The sequence below is a fragment of the Talpa occidentalis genome, unplaced genomic scaffold (assembly GCF_014898055.3).
Source record: "Talpa occidentalis isolate TD23 unplaced genomic scaffold, MPIMG_talOcc4v2.1 talOcc4.14, whole genome shotgun sequence".
Taxonomy (NCBI): Eukaryota; Metazoa; Chordata; class Mammalia; order Eulipotyphla; family Talpidae; genus Talpa; species Talpa occidentalis.
The window spans coordinates 239,630-250,615 of record NW_023601433.1 but is presented as its reverse complement, the minus strand read 5'-3'; the positions used below and the strand labels follow the sequence as shown (position 1 = coordinate 250,615).

Genomic DNA, 10,986 nt, shown 5'->3' with positions numbered 1-10,986 from the left:
GAGAGAGGCTCCAGACATCTTGTATCGAAAGCTGGAAGGGTCTGAACTTTGAATTAGTGCCTTATTATTTTCACCATCTTTTTTTATTTTTACCTATAACTATATGAAGCTTGTTGACTAAGCACAATAAATATTTTAAAAATTGAAAAAGGGTAAAATGTGTTCATTTGGACCAACAAATGAGTAGGGGCCTCAGTTCAAACTAAAAATTGAAAACCCCTTGATGGAATTCAGGTGATAGGGCTCAGTATAGGGGTGCTTCTTGGATCCCTCTGACAAATAATTGAGTAATGTTCCTTTTCATTAGCACGCATCATGTTTATTGAGGAAAAGAGAACAGCAAAGAGAGACGTCTGCATAGACACAGGCTTCTGAAAGAAAAAAAAAAGCCGCATTTTACCAGGGTACAGGGCGTTCTTTCATAAGGTCCCTTGATGGAATTATTGTGGAAATTATTGCCTTGGTGTCAGAATGGATTGGTCTTCTAAGTTTGATAATCCTCTCTGCTCCCACCTCTGGCTGATCATCTTTTCTGACCCCACCTTAGATTGCTGGAACCTTCCATAGTTGGGTTAATAAAGATTTATAAATTGTCCTTACAGTATCTTCCTTTCTAAATCTTTCTATTCCAATAATCCATCACCCCTCAGTAATAAAACAGGAAACAAAACACAAACAAAAACGAGGTGAGCTTGACATTAACTGACATGCAGCTGCTCTGTCCACCCCTGCTTTACTATCAGGAATGCCATATTTTCACCCTTAAATTTTTTATAACTGTTACAGGGCAGGGAGAGGGGCACCCCAGAACCCCCAAATCTGCCTGCTCTAAATAGGTTCTGCCATCTTCCACATCAAGACAAAACATAACACCTTTAATGGAAAGGAACTTTAATACAATTAGTAAACAATACAGAAAAGACAAAGAATATAATTTCTAAATTAATCACCCAAAGTTACCCATCCCCTCTGGGCAAAAGTCCAGCCAAATGGGATTGGCCCAGAGCAAGGCCCAAAAGCTGCCACAAAGCACCTTCCAGGGGGACCCATAGGAAAGGGTCAGAAATAGCCAGACAAGTCTGGGAGGAAAAGAACAAAATCAAAATCAAGACAAAAACCGCCATTGTCACCTCCCCACGGGTCTCTCACCCACATCTGTTTCACCCAGTCCACGACCAAAAGGCAAGCACAGTTTCTTCACATGTCTCCTTGCTCCATGTGTCTCCTCCAGGTCTCCATCTTGCTCTCCATACTGCTTCCTTCCTTCTCCAGTCTCCTGTCCAGCTTTTGTCCTCACTGCTCAGCTCCACCCTCCCTTGGGTGAGGCAAGACCTGTAACTCCCCCTTTTCCTGGGCACCACCCCGCTACATAACCACAACAGAATGCTTTTTTAAAGGTTTATTTATTTATGCATACAAGATCTGGGGTACAGGCCAGTAGTGTGTGTGTGTTGGGGGGGGGTGAGAGGATTCACCAGAGACAGAATGGGGAACAGAACAGGCAGATTGACTGAAATGCACTGCTTCGGGGAGCAGTGGGGAACCAGGAGAGGTCTGTTGTGCCACATGGGTAGCTCCCTGGCTGGGGATTAAACTCATGCTGAGTGGCTGCAGACAGCTCCACAGGCTGCATGCTAACCCCTTGCACCACCAGGGAGGCCCACAACAGAATTCTTAAGACTGGTTTTAAAAAATATTCTATGGTTACTTTTCATCTGCCAAGGAACAGGGGGCTAATTGAACCACTGATTGCACTAATTTTTTAATTAGCTTTGGTTGGCTGGTTCTGAAACTGAAAAGGAGTTGTGTACATTGTGGAAAATATGAACATTAGAATAAAATACAATGAGGAACAGTGAACTGTGATTTTTTCATCAAAAGAGAAATACTTTTAGTGCTTGCCTGGTGGTACAGGGGTTAAAATCTCAGCACTGTCAAGCTATTGCCAACCACTGTGACCTGAGTTTGATCCCTGGCCAGGGAGTTGACTCCCAAGGCAGAGCTGACCTCTTCTGTCTCCCTGCTGCTCCCCTCAGCAGTGGATTTCAGTGGATCTATCTGTTGTACTCCCCACTCTGTGTCTGGTGAGTCCTCTTACACGCTGTACCTTTGGCCTACACCCCAGTATTTGTATGCATAAATAAATAAATCTTTTTAAAAGAGATAGTTTTGTGTGTTAGCTTACTTTTTTCCTCATAATTTTCAGTATTTTGAACTGTGAACTATAAGACCCATGTGTATGGGCAGAGACTATAAACGTGAAATTGTAGAATTACAAAATGAACTCGCATTAGCTGAGTGAGGAAATGTACAACCACACTATATCATAATCTTCCTCACTAATCTTCCTCATGAATGTGTGTCAGTCATTATAATTATTTTCCTTGCCCTTCATGACAATTCATCACCTAAGTGTGTATCAATAAATGCATACTTAAGACACAATTTTAATTTTGTCTGGTATTTAAGATTTGAATAAATCATATTATGTTTATTTTATATCTGAAACAACACTATACCTACAATTTTATATCTTTATTCCTTTATTTAACATTATAACATACATGTTTTTCAAGTTATTGAAAACTATTCAGAATTATTGTACCTAATTTCTACATTTGCTTTATGTATATAGTGTAATGTATTTTAGTGATTCCTGGAGTTTTGATTTAGAGTGTTCCCAAGTATTTGTTAGTATAAGAAAATGCTGGTTAGCATTTTACAAATAAAGATTTTTATTTGTGTTCAAACTGTTACAGGGAAGCCCCGATACAAAACAGGGTGCCTGACTGTGGGTCCTCACCCACACGCTTAAAAGGATTTATCAATACGCTACTGCAGGTACAAACGAAAGTTTAATAAAAGGTTTATTTACAAGGGAAGGGCAAATGAGGAAATGTACAACTCAGGGAGAAAAGTAGGAGACAAAGTTTTAAATGTGTCCTACCCGATCCGCGGATCTGGAATCCCAAATGGCACTGTGAGTGCTGGCCGCAAGCCAGGAGCCATGAAGCCAGGAGGAGAGGGAGCGAGCACCCCAAGGCCCACGTGTTTGGTTTTGATACCCAACCTGGCTGCTTAACTCCACCCTCAGGTCCCAGCCACCTTCCCTTTGGTGGTGACGGGATTCGCCTTTCCCAATGTCTTGATGGCTTTGGTCTTAGTGGGGGTGGAGTCCACAAAGCCTGCATGGAATTAGCTCAGGACATCCTTTCCCCCTGACAAAATCATTTCCTTAGGTCATTTCCCAATTACTATTGGGGATTACTATTGAATGACTATTTCTTTTAATACATACACATATAGATAATATTCCAGATTCTGATATCTAAATTCAAATTTCCCCAGCAGAAGGGTGATACCAATTTGTTCTCTTCTCCGAAAGAGCGAGAATCCCGATTTCAGCGGGTTCTTACCTCCATGTCATTCTGTCTCCCCATCTTCAAGGCTCTGACGTCACACCGGCACACACTCCTGCTTCCTGCTCCCCCTCTGCGAGGCCTTTCCCCCACCCCACTCTCCGCAGCTGCATCTCCCCCTCGCCCGGCCGACCCGCCCCTTGGCCGCGGCTCTGCCCAACCCCCCTCCCGCGCCTCCCGCCTGCCCTGGAGCCTCCGCTCACCATTACCCCGCCTCGGCCGCACCGCCCCTCCGCGCCACCAGGCGGCGTGCGCCGCTGCTCCAGCCCTGGTTTCCCCCGCGAGCCTCTCCTTCCTCGGCCTCGCCCCGCCCCCTGCGTGTTGACGTCAGGGCACTGCACGCTGACCTGGCGGAGACGCGAAAGCCGGGAGCGCCCGCCCCGGCGGAGCGGGCCCGCGGGCCGAGGAAGGAGAAGCCCCGGGGCAGCGCGCAGGGGTGAGGGGCGCGCGCGCCGCCTGGTGGCGAGGCGGGGAAGTGCGGCCTCGCGGGGAATCGTGAGGAGGCGCTGTGGCCGGAAAGGCCGGGCAGGTGGAGCGGGATGCCCCTTCTCTCACTGTGGGGTGAGCAGCGGGCTTTGGGGGCCCTCTGTGGTCGCAGGTCTTTAAAGCACATGGACACGATTTGCTGTTGTAATGACTCGTGGACATTTTGGGTTAGTAGTATTTTCAGGGATGTGGGAGATTCGTCTGCATTTCAGTTTGATTTTCTAAACTTCGGCTGCAGCAGGACCGGCGGCCGCGGGCCCGTGAGCACCCGGGGCTTTTCCGCTGGCCTCTGCCCCCACATCCCCACCCTGTACCCCCGCACCCACAGCCCTGCTCCCCGCCCCTGCCGCCCTGCTCCAACCACCTGCAGCCCCACCCCACGCGCCTGCTGCCGCTCCTGGCCCTGCACCTGCAGCCCTGCTCCCCGCCCCTGCAGCCCCTCGCCTACGCGTGGCTCCTGCCTGTTCAGCTGCTGGGCTCACCTTGGCACTTGCTTCCCAGGACTCAGGGTGAAGTTCTTGCCTAGGGGAACCTGGTTTCTTCAGGAACCACCCCAAAGCGAGGGGAAGGTGAGGACAAGTCCCTGCAGGTGGCTGACTGCAGAGCGGTGAGTCAGGGGACCCAGGGCTGGGCGGGCTGGCTGTGGAGAGCTCTGCGCGGGTCATTTTGTGTCCTGCAGGAACATGGGGGTCAGGTCATTCCTGAGTGTGACCCTGTGGGTGCCCAGCGCCCCTGAATGAAAGTGTGTCCCCCGTGTTTGCTCCTGGTTCCGCCCTGCTACACTAGGAGGATCCCCCCAGGGTGGGTTTTCTGGGTTCTCCACTCTGTTCCATTGATCTGTGTGTTTTATTTCTGTAGATTTATAATTTGGGGAACATATTGTAAACTTTTCTGGGGCTGACATCACCTTCCCTTCCCCAGATCTAGCAGGCAGGAGGGCAGAGCTGTGACCCAGTCTCCCCGAGGTGCAGGTTCTGACCCAGTGGGTTGCATGGTGCCTGGGGCTCTGCATATCCCATGGGGTCTGAGAGGCTGCCCATGCTGGTTCTGGGCCCACATCTGAGGGCTGAGGTGTCACTTACTGTTGTGCAGCTGATGTGGCCATTGAGAGACTGAAAGAGGGACCTTTGACACCTGGAAACTGCCTCAGGAGGCAACTTTAGACTCTCTTTGAATAGAATCCAGACTTTCCTGAGCCTTGAATGACCAAGAGCCACACGGCTGCCACACTCTGGCTACAATGTTTGGTTTTCAAAAATGGGGTTGTAGTCACTGATTCACTATACTGAAACCTGTGACCGTCGCTCTGTGGCTAAAGGACACACCCGAGATTCCCACAGCAGGGTCAGCTTGCTGCTATCCCCAATGGGGACGGAAAGTTTCTACATGGGGAATCATCTGAGACACTGAAGGGCCCTTTTCTAAGCTCTTGAGATCTTTTCTCTACTGATGCCTGGCACTAAGAGGATCCCTCCCATTTTAGAGAGTGAATAATCCACAATCACTTATTCACCTGGGAAGTGGACATTTTGTGGACAATCTACTTACTTTTTAATAGTTAGAATCTGTTAAACTGATATTACCTCCTCCGTTGTAAAACCTTTTATGCTTGCTTTGAACTCTTCAGGGTGGGAGAAAGAAATCAATGTTTGTTGAGCACCTGCTGGACATGACCTGACCCTGTGCAACAAGTTCATTACTTAAGTTATGTGATCTCATTGATGGCACTATAGAGATATTATTCCTACTCCATAGTTGAAAATCCTAAGGTCCAAAAGCGACAAGGAACCTGTGTTAAGATCATACAAATATGGACAAGGATCAGGGATTTTGGCCTCCTTATTTTTGTCCGAGTCAGAGATTGTCAAATGAGGCTATACCGTAAACCCCCTCAACTCCAGGGGGAGGGAGGCGTGTGGGTGACCCTGTCCACCCTCAGAACAGCTCCATGGGTGTTGGGCTTCCTCCTTCATAAGGAAGGAGCCTCAGGTTAAAACAAAAAGTTTAATGTGTCATTGTGTTACATGCAGATGCTGTCTTTAATGTTGCACATGATTTACTTAATAGTTTTAGAAGTAGCTCTAATCCCAAAGGTGATTGCTACTTGTAACACACCGCATTTCAAAAAAGACTTTTCTGTAATTATTCCCATACAGCAGGCTTAGCTGCTGTACCTACCAGAGGGAATTCCTGCACATCTAGAACAATTGATAAGAAGCGATGCCTCAGCAGTGCCTGCAGGATATTGAGGATAAGAGCCCCCCTTTCATTGTTTTTTTTTTTTAGCCCCAAATTTATCTTTTCCTCTTTTTCCCACTCTTCATCTCCAACAGGTTGGCAATTTGAATTCTGAGTGCATATGGTGGATATCAGACACTAGAACCCTTTATGGTCTGAATGAATCACTACACAGTTTCCACCCTCAGAATTAAAGCAACTTGTTGTTTAGTGACTCTCTATTCCATGACTTTATATGGCATTGCTCTGTGTGATTCCTTAAATGATTCAAGTCCTCTGAAATTTCTTCCCTGAGATTTTGCAAATTCATTCAAAACCTCAGAAAAGATGCTGATGAGAAACAATGTTTGCTAACTAAGTAAATCCCCTAAAATAAGAGAGAAATGGGTACTGTATATGACTCAGCAATGTGTGAAAACCGATTACAAATTATTCCAACGGTTATACTAGATGATGTCTAGATGATTACTAGCTCATACTAGATGATTACTAGGGCCTTCTTGTAAAGCAGCTGGGGTCAGTATTAGGTTTCTGACTTGCTGCTGATTCTGACATTGAGGTGAGCCCATGTGCCAATTTTAATGTATATATATACTTTGTAACTTCCCAAGCTTTCTTTACACAAAAAGAGATGCTGATGTAGATACTCTTTGTTCTCTGAAGATATCTTCTTGCTAATCAATGTAATGGGTGAGGACCAGAAAACAGTCACCCACCAGACCAAGGCTACAGACAGAGTAGATATTCTTCCATGGTGACCTGGACTGACAGCCAACAGCCGATGAGACTAATGCTGACCTTCAATTTGGAGATAGGGAAGGGATAAAAGAGAGACTTAGGCATCAAGTTTCCTGCCCCTGAGCATTGGCAATATAATTCAGTGACATTGTCTAACACTGAGATGGCCAGAGGCGAGGATACAGCACAGTGTTGCTGGTGAGAGGCATGGAAACATGTGTCTGGGCCCTTTACCTCTATCACAAAGCTAATGAGCATCTCATACAGAGCAAACTCCTGAGAATCAGGCAGTCTTTTCCTATCTTTGGATTACTCCAACTATTGGGTACTGTTCCTTTATATTTGGTATTTACATTTATTGTATTCAAGCTATCCTTTCATACGTCTGTATGAAACTTCCAGTTTATTTGGGCAATGTTGAGGACATTCTGGTTTGTGTTTTGTGTAACTGGATTTAAGTTTAGTCAGTATAACTCATAAGGTAATGGAAAAAGGAGATTTGGAGTAAGATTTGGCAGTTTGGGAAAGTGAAAGGATTATGTGTTTTATTAATCATCAAAAATAGTATGCCTTTCTGAGTAAAAAATATTTATGCTCCATCTCAATGTAAAAATTAATTTATATCACAAATAGTTCAGATTAGATGACAAACTATAAATAGAAAACCAGAACCAAGGTAAAAGGAAAATACAAATATGCCATCCATACTAGGACTGCGCTTTGATTTGACTGTTGGTCATAACCAATGAAAAATTGTCTTAATTAGAGAAGAGAAAGTAACTCAGTTCTTCAGGGGAAGATTTATTTAGCTCTAGATTAAAAGAGACTCACTCAAGGTGTCAATATACTAAGCACTGAGGCATGTCATAAACAATGTCCTTAGCACTTTTATAGTAAACAGGGAAGGTTTTTTTTTTTTATTGTCAGATTTTTATTTTTTATTTATTTTTTTGCTTTTCTCCATTGGATTTATTTATTTATTTATTTATTTTTTAAATAATAAATTTTATTTTTATATTCCCCATACAATTGCAACCCCCCCATTCTGATCCCAATCCCTCCCCTGCCGCCCCCCCACCCCCCAAAAGTGTCTCTGTTTCATAGTTTTTTGTTGATTCTGATTTTTACTTTCTTGTAGTTATTCATTTTCCTGGTCCCTTATTTAAGTTTTCTAGATTCCTGCTATGAGTGAGACCATCCAGCATTTTTCTTTTTCTTTTTGGCTTATTTCGCTGAGCATGATCCCTTCCAGCGCCATCCATGTTGCTGCAAATGGCATGTGTTTATCTTTTTTGAATGCTGAGTAATATTCCATGGTGTATATGTACCACATCGTCTTGATCTAGTCATCTATTTTTGGGCATTTGGGCTGTTTCCAAAGCTTAGCTATTGTAAACAGTGCTGCTATAAACATAGGGGTGCAGGTGTTCTTTGGAATTGATGTTTCTGTGTCCTTTGGGTAAAGACCTAGGAGTGGAATTGCTGGATCCTATGGAAGCTCGATGTTTAGTAGGTCCAGAAATCTCCACACAGCTCTCCATAGTGGTTGGACCAGTTTGCATTCCCACCAACAGTGCAGGAGAGTTCCTTTTCCTCCACACCCTCGCCAACATTTGTTGTTGCTAGTTTTTTTAATATGTGCCATTCTCACTGGTGTAAGATGGTATCTCATGGTAGTTTTGATTTGCATTTCCCTGATTACAAGTGATGTTGAACATTTTTTCATATGCCTGTTGGCCATTTGCATTTCCTCTTCAGAGAAGTTTCTTTTTAGCTCTTCTGCCCATTTTTGGACTGGATTATTTTCTTTGTTGTTGTTGAGTCTCATCAGCTCTTTGCAGATTTTTGTGATCAGTCCTTTATTATTAGTGTTAGGTGCAAAAATGTTCTCCCAGTTGGTGGGGTTTCTCTTTGTTTTTGTTATTGTCTCTTTTGCTGTGCAGAAGATCTTTAATTTGATGTAGTCCCAGCTGTTTATCTTTGCCTTCACTATCACTGCTTTGGGTGATGTGTCTGTAAAGATGTCTTTGATGTGCAAATCACGTAGTGTTTCACCTATATTTCCTTCTATATATTTTATGGTTTCAGGACTTATGTCTAGTTCTTTAATCCATTTTGAGTTGATTTTTGTGTATGGTGTGAGGTAGTGGTCAAGCTTCATTCTTTTGCATGTAGCGACCCAGTTTTCCCAGCACCATTTATTGAACAAACTTTCTTTGCTCCAATGCATAGTCTTTGCTCCTTTGTCAAAGATTAGTTGACCATAAATCTGTGGGTTTATTTCTGGATTTTCTATTCGATTCCATTGGTCTGTATGTCTGTTCTTGTTCCAATACCATGCAGTTTTGATGATTATGGCTTTGTAGTATAGTTTGAAGTCTGGGAGTGTGATGCCTCCATTTACTTCTTTTTTTTTCAGTAAAGCTTTGGCTATTCGGGGTTTTTGGTGATTCCATATGAATTTCATCAATAATTGTTCTATTTCTTTGAAGAATGCCATTGAGATTTTGATTGGAATAGCATTGAATCTGTATATTGCTTTTGGTAGGATGGCCATTTTAATAATGTTTATTCTTCCAATCCATGAGCAGGGGATGTCTTTCCATTTCTTTGTGTCTTCTTCTATTTCTTTTAACAGTGTTTTATAGTTTTCTTTGTATAGGTCCTTTACCTCTTTTGTTAGATTTATTCCCAAATATTTGACTTTTTTTGTTTCAATAATAAAAGGGATGGTTTTTTTGATTTCTTCTTCTTCAGATTTATTGTTTGTGTATAGGAAGGCTACTGACTTTTGCGTGTTGATTTTGTATCCTGACACTTTACTGAACTGATTGATTAGTTGAATTAGTTTTTCTGTGGAGTTTTTGGGGTTCTCTGCGTATATTATCATATCATCTGCAAATAGTGATAGTTTGACTTCTTCTTTTCCTATTTGGATTCCTTGTATGTCTTTCTCTTGTCTTATTGCTCTGGCTAGGACTTCCAGTATTATATTGAAAAGCAGTGGTGAGAGTGAACATCCTTGTCTTGTTCCAGATCTTAATGGAATTGCTTTCAGCTTTTCACCATTGAGAATGATACTGGCTGTTGGCTTGTCATAGATGGCCTTTATGATGTTGAGGTATGTTCCTTGTATCCCAAGAATTTCAAGGGCTTTTATCATGAATGGGTGTTGCACTTTGTCAAAAGCTTTCTCAGCATCTATTGATATTATCATATGGTTTTTATATTTCTTTTTGTTGATGTGTTGGATAATGTTGATTGATTTTCGGATGTTAAACCATCCTTGTGTCCCTGGAATGAATCCTACTTGGTCGTGGTGAATTATCTTATGGATACATTGTTGGATTCTGATAGCTAAAATTTTATTGAGGATTTTTGCATCAGTGTTCATTAGGGAGATTGGCCTGTAGTTTTCCTTTTTTGTGTTGTCCTTGTTCAGTTTTATTATTAGTGTAATGTTGCCTTCATAGAACGTGTTTGGTATTGTCCCTTCCTTCTCAATTTTTGGGAAGAGTTTGTGAAAGATAGGCACTAATTCGTCTCTGAATGTTTGGTAGAATTCATTTGTAAATCCATCAGGTCCTGGGCTTTTGTTTTTGGGGAGGTTTTTGATGACCCTTTCAATTTCGCTGCTTGTAATTGGTCTGTTTAGGTGTTCTATTTCTTCTTTATCTAGCTTTGGGTGATTGTAGAGTTGTAGGAATTTGTCCATCTCCTCTAGATTGTTGAACTTGTTTCCATATAACTGTTCATAGTAGTTACTGATTATTCTTTTGATTTCTGCTGTGTCCGTTGTGATTTCTCCTCTTTCATTTGTGATCCTGTTTATTTGTGCTTTCTCCATTTTTTCCTTTGTAAGCCTGGCTAGGGGTTTGTCTATTTTATTGATTTTTTCAAAGAGCCAGCTCTTGGTTTCATTGATCTTTTGGATTGTTTTTTTAGTTTCAATTTCATTTATTTCTGCTTTGGTTTTTATTATTTCTTTTCTTCTACTGGTTTTGGGGTTTTTTTTGTTGTTCTTTTTCTAGATCTTTGAGCTTCGAGATTAGGTTGTTTCTTTGAGTTCTTTTTGTTTTTTTTAAATAGAGGCATGTTTTATTTA

The 10,986-nt window shown here is 42.7% G+C and overlaps 1 long non-coding RNA gene across 1 annotated transcript in view; it reads left to right on the top strand.

The window, feature by feature from the left end:
• Positions 1–4,411: 4,411 nt before the first annotated feature.
• Positions 4,412–10,986, top strand: part of LOC129145695 (uncharacterized) — a 46,235-nt gene continuing 39,660 nt past the window's right edge. Inside the window, exon 1 of the long non-coding RNA XR_008551614.1 lies at positions 4,412–4,512. This is a non-coding gene — a long non-coding RNA (uncharacterized LOC129145695). The remainder of the gene's footprint in view (positions 4,513–10,986) is intronic.